General features: G+C 46.7%; 1 protein-coding gene across 1 annotated transcript in view; it reads right to left on the bottom strand.

The window, feature by feature from the left end:
* Nucleotides 1-711: 711 nt before the first annotated feature.
* COPS7A (COP9 signalosome subunit 7A) overlaps nt 712-6000 on the bottom strand; it is a 19189-nt gene continuing 13900 nt past the window's right edge. The window contains exon 8 of the mRNA XM_064410450.1: nt 712-910. The gene's annotated coding sequence lies outside the window, so the exon portion shown is untranslated. The remainder of the gene's footprint in view (nt 911-6000) is intronic.

Raw genomic sequence — 6000 nt, 5'->3', positions numbered from 1 at the left:
GAGCAGGCCTGATTTTATGAGGTCTTTCTTTTATAATTCTTCTACCTGTCTACAACAAACAGGAAGGTGACCATGGTGGTGGTGGGGATTAACATTGACCTTTGATCGTGAGGATCCATTCCTCTTTGGGCATGGATTTCCTAATCTTGATCTAATCCCAAATCCTTTTATCTGGATTCAGCCTTTGCTCCCTGTTGGGTGCTGTCCTGATTACAGATTTAGGTAGGAGCCTTGCAGTGGGAGGACTCGGCAGTGGGAGGGTGATTTACCTGGCTGCCTGAGCCTGGCTAGCTGCTGCACACTCCGTGCAAACCAAGCTTTCAGCCTTCTCCAGGGGCAGCAAGGAACTGGTGATCTAGGAATATGGGAAAGAGTTTCAGTGAGAGGAGAACTTTGTGTTAAGGCAGGAGCCCAGGGGAGAGTTTTGGAGATTCCCAACCAGGAAGAAGGGGAAGTTTATTGAGAGGGTGAGCCCAGGCTGCCATGGTACATGCACTTCTGGCTTCAGAAGGCAGGAGGGTTTTCTCCAAAGAAGGGAACACACCTGTGTTCATTGTTTCCTATGAGTTACAGTTTCAAGTCCAATGTTTTGCCCTTAAAAGCAATCTATCTCCTGTATCAGGGCGCAGGAAAGGCTGGGATGAGACCCTGCCATTTCTGAAATGTCTCTGACAGCTGTGCCAGCAAGATGGAGAAAGAGAAGGCTGCATGTTCTCAACATGAAAATCAAACACTATTTATTTCAGATGGGCAGGACGTGGTTCCAAGTCATCCTTATCCGTCCAAAGGAAACAAAATCCCTTCTTGCTCCTTCTCCCATAGCTGTCACCTTCAAATTGGATGAATTGAAGCGCCAAATCCAGGCAGTTCATTGGTACTACTGGATCTTCCTGAGGAGCAAGTAGGACACCTGAAGTGAGACAGAGGGAAGGGGAGGTGGTAGAATGGGGTGAAGATAGGCTGGAAACACTAGTAGGAAGATGGATAGTATGACCTTGGATGAGAATGCACTAGCTACACACAAATAAACCAGAAACTTTGGTGGTTTTGTTTGTTGTATATTCAGTTTTCCATAATTGAAAATATATCTTGAAAATAAAACCCATGAGGGCTAGAAGGAACTTTGTCCTTACATGTTTTTGTGGGTAGCCCTGAAGGTCTGTGCATTTTTCACTTTGAGGTACTGTAAAATACTGGGGGAATTGTAGAATACTGGGGGAATTGTAGAATAGTGGGGAGAAAGAAGTCTGGGAAAGTTAACCTGGTGTCAATACTTCTAAATAAAAAATAGATTATATCCACACCTGTAAACCAGGCAAACTGCCATTATATCAAGGTAAGAGATGCAAAATGCATTAAATTGAAAAATAAGCATTTATGTCGCAGTGTTTATAATACGTGATCTCACTTCTCAAAATTGTTCCTGTCCAACAACTGTGATAATTTCTGATTAAATTATGGGTTGGGTCAACCCAGAGTCAGAGGTTGCAACAGCACGAGGCATTTCATCTGGCCACACAAGACTCTGTTCTGAAGTAAAACAAGTTAGTAATTACTAAAACAACAAAAAGGCCAATATTATAAATTTTAGTTCACTGATAGATTTCAAGTAATGAGGGGGAAAAGAGACTATAGAATATGAAATTATTTCCAGTAGGATGTTGTTTGAAACTAATGCTCATTAGTAACTTGATTAATGATCTGAAAGAAGGTATTAAACCAGTGCTGATGAAGCTTTCAGAGGATCCAAAGAACAATGAAAGTAATAAATGTTGGAAAAAGATGAGATGTACTGAACAGTCAGTAACTATTGGTGTGTTTATTTATAAACAGTAGGTATTTTTGGCTGCACTGAATGCAGAAAAGACATTCACCCAGGGACATAAACATAGTCTGTGCTCTTTCAAGATGGGGAGCTCCAAAAGGAATTAGGATTGGAAGACAACCAAGGAAATTAATGGTACTTGCATAATTCTTCCTCTGTGCAGATGGGTTACACTGGGATGCATTAGCCTGTGTTCACCCAGAGCAGAGGTAAAAATTCTCCCCTTTGAAGAATCACAGAATGGTTTGGGTTGGAGGGGACCTTGATTATCATCCAGTTCCAGCCCCCTGCCATGGACAGGAACGCCTTCCTCTAGACCAGGTGCCTCAGAGCTCCATCCAACCTGACCTTGAACATTGCCAGGGATGGGGCACCCACAGCTTCTCTGGGCAACCTGTGCCAGCGCCTCACCGTCGTCACAGTAAAGGATTTCATCCTAACACCCAGCACAAACATGCTCTCTTTCAGTCTGAAGCCATCCCCCTTCTCCTGTCACTACATGCTCTTGTAAATGGTCTTGGTCCATCTTTCTTGTAGGCTCCCTTTAGGTACTGGAAGGCTGCAATTAGGTCACCCCAAAACCTTCTCTTCTCCAGACTGAGCAATCCAAATTCTCTTTCATTTTCTCAGCTTTTCATTGTAGGAGAGGTGCTCCATCCCTCTGATCGATTTGGTATATCAGAGTAGTGAACCAGTTGTGGGAAATCTGGGTATTGGACACTAAAAAGGAAACCAAAGAAGACTCAAGAAGGGTGAAACAAGGATGGCTCGAAGCCTGCAAACACTGCCCAGCACTACAGGTTAACGTGAACTGAACTCCTGTGTCTGAGTTCACTCCACTGGAGCACAGGCTGGCGTCACCTGAACGGGAACAAGGCTTCTGACAGCAGAGGGCTCTTCAGCCCAGCAGAAAACCTGCAGCGACCTCACCATGGAGCTGGGAGTGAAGGCAGACCTTGTGAGAGCAGTAGAGCACACACCTCCGTCTCCCAGCTCCCCTACTCCAAAGCCCATGGGGTGGCCCAAAAAGAGTTTGGGCAGTGGGCAAGGGAGTTCTTGGCCACTTGAGAAGCCAAGCAATGTGATTATACCAGTCCCTTTGGGCTTCAAAAATCTCTGAGTAGGAGAGGGAAACAGACTGGCACAGGGCTTAGACTGAAGGGAGAGGTGGGAAGGGCAAGAAGAGACCTTTTGACTTGACAAGGGCTTCAAAGCAGGTGGGACCACAAAGAGCTGCAGGAAACAGAGCTCCCTCTGGGCACAATGGTTTGCTCAGGATACAAACAGGCACTGCCATGGGGCTGGAATGTAAAATCCTACAGGCTCCAGTGCTGGAGAACAAAAGGATTTAAAATAGACCTCAATCCAGTGTATAACTTAAAACTGATTTGTTTGATTTGCAGTATTTTTTTTACTTTCCATAACACTCTAAAAAATGGACTTGATTTCATATTTCAGCCCTGTCTTAGATGTAACTGGGATATTTTTCCCTCCTGGGAATTTTCCTTTTTAAAGACAACACTTCAAAAACTGTTTCCATGGGGAAACTTCACTTTGGTTATTATTACTTTCACCATCTCCTCACATCTGGATGGCTTTTTAAATCCTGAGGGCACTTAATACAAACTTAGCATGGGGGGAAAAGGTAATAAAAGGAAGGGAAATAGAACAGACACTACCTATCTCCAACTGCTGGTGATGTAATGTCCAGAGGTAAGCTGGAAGATTAGACACTAGCCTCACCATTTCCATCCCTTACTAATGACAGAAAAGGAGAACAAAGATTGCAAAAGAATAAATGCTTGGGTAAATAAATAAAACCCAGCAACATTGCCAAATTGGATGAGGGTATCACACAGGAGGACATAGGTGGCCTTGAATGTGTCAGTAAGAGCAAAAGGGCTAAAGTTTGTAGCACAAAGTGAAAGGGAAAAGGTGCATAGGGCCTAAAATCAAGATTTTGGCTATACACTGGAGCTTCCTTGATGATAACTATCAGAAAAAAAGGAAATACTCTGGATCACCAGAGGAGAAGACATGCAGTCCAGGAGGCATTTCTGGTAGCTATAGGTTGTGTTTCTGTGCCTGTGAGAGATGCTGATCAGACTTCACCTGTGGAAGAGAACTGTGCTCATTTCTAGCCAAGGAAGCCTAATTTGAAGTGCAGGAAGGAGAGCACTTTTGCACTCTATTTGAAGAGCAAGTAAGAGAGTAAGGAGAGCTCACGGTGCACGAGGGGGCTGATTTGGTTAGTTAAGCAAAGTGAAGTCTGTACTCAAGGGAAATAAACACCAGGGAGGAAGAACAGCTTCAGCTAGAGCCAGGCTGGCACAGGCACAAGAGAATATCAACTAGCTGTGAATTCATTTAAGCTGGAAATTAAAAAACTTTAACCACTACAGCAGTTGGGTTCTGGGGCAGCCTGCCAAGGGGACTAGTGGGTACAAGAAAATTAACCAGTTTGGGGTTGGCACCTGAGAAGCTTTTGCAAGGGATTGTGAGACCATCCATAGTGGTGAGAGATCACACTTGGTCACCAGGAGCCTCCCTGCTTTTGCTCCCAACAAAGAGATCATCCATATTCCCACATCCTGAAAACGGTGCTAAATGCTTCAGAGGCAGATACAGGCAAAGCCTCCCCAGAAACATTTTCTCCTGATCTGAAGGGGCTGGGCCTTTACTTGTCCTCAGAACAGGAGGGTGCAGGGCAGTTTTTAACATGTGCACAAAGTGCTACAGGAATTCTGAACATTCTTGCTACTGTAAAAGGGTCACAGCTCTCAAATCCAGCTGACATTTTGCTGCCTATTGAATTCATCACAACAGGAATATAATTGCACACTGCACAAAGAATTTTTGCAAATGAACTCCTTTCCTTGGCAGGAGAAGAGCCTGCCACCAGCAGAGGAGGCAGACAATAGTCCAGCCTAGTTCCACACTGGATCAAGAGGGATGCTCCTGGAAAACTGCAGAAGATGAGAGAAAAGCACCCAAAAGATGGGGTGTCTGTGGAACCAGCAGAGAAAACAGGTGGTTTTTGTGAGTATTTCAGCTAAGCAGTGACTAGTACTAGGAAAAAAGATGAGGAAAGAAGAGCCCTGCAGGTGGGAACACAGACAGACTCCCATGGAGAGGATGGCAAAAAGGGAAAGGGGTCACAGAAGGAAAATGAGCAGCTATTCCAGGGCATACAACGGAGACAAGAAGGATGTCAGAGATCTGAGAGACACATTTGCAGCAGCCAACATGAACGGTGAGATTCTTCTGACTACTCTACCTAGCTCTGCATCAGAATCCTGCAGAGGCAGGGCCACATCCCGGGAAGAATGATCTGGCTGTGGCAAGCAGCAGGCACAGCCCTCAGAGGCTGCTGTTAGGGGGGGTCTTTGCAGAGGGACACACACAGATCATCTGTGCCTGCTCTCCCTACAGACTGCAGCACCCACCTGGCACAGAGGGCCTGCAGAGCAGCACTCAGCCAAGGCATCCCTGCACGGGGCTCTGGGGGACCACACGATGCACGACCACCCTGCAGACCAGCAGATGCAATCTGGCTGGCATGGCCACGGCCTCTGCAGCACCATCCCCCTCAGCTGGCACCGGGAGGGAGCTCACAGGATGCAGGTGGTGGCACATGTCCTGCTGCTGGGCAGGGGCAGGGCTGCCATCCTCCCTGCTCCCCCCAGACAGGCCTGAGGACACCTGCTGTCCAGAGATGAGTCCCCCAGCCAGTGTCACTCTCTTGGTAATGTGTAAGAGCAGTGGGGTGCACACCAGCCCATCATTCTGCAGGAAACAAACCACCCTTCCAAAGGTCTCCTTTGGAGAACAGAGCCAAGGGCAGCCTCAGCAACCCCAGTAAATGAAATATTGACTCCTTTTGAGGCACCTCGGCACAGAGCAGTGGAGGATGGGGAGTACCTTAGAGAAGTCCTGCAGGATGTCTGTCCAGCTGTGACACTTCTCCCCACCCTCCAGGTACGGATGGGCACTGCAGCAGCTGCCCTGCACCTTCACAACCTTCAAGAAGGGGAGCAGCAAGCTACCCAGAAGAAACTGTGTCCCAAGAATGCAATAATTACCATCATTAACCCCAGTCCCTGGTTTACTCTTGCCACAGGACAGCTGGAGGTGGCTGGCAAAAGCTGGACATCAGTGATGGAGCAGTTCAGGTC

The sequence above is a fragment of the Passer domesticus genome, chromosome 2 (assembly GCF_036417665.1).
Source record: "Passer domesticus isolate bPasDom1 chromosome 2, bPasDom1.hap1, whole genome shotgun sequence".
Classification (NCBI taxonomy): Eukaryota; Metazoa; Chordata; class Aves; order Passeriformes; family Passeridae; genus Passer; species Passer domesticus.
This window is presented reverse-complemented; position numbering and strand designations above follow the sequence as displayed.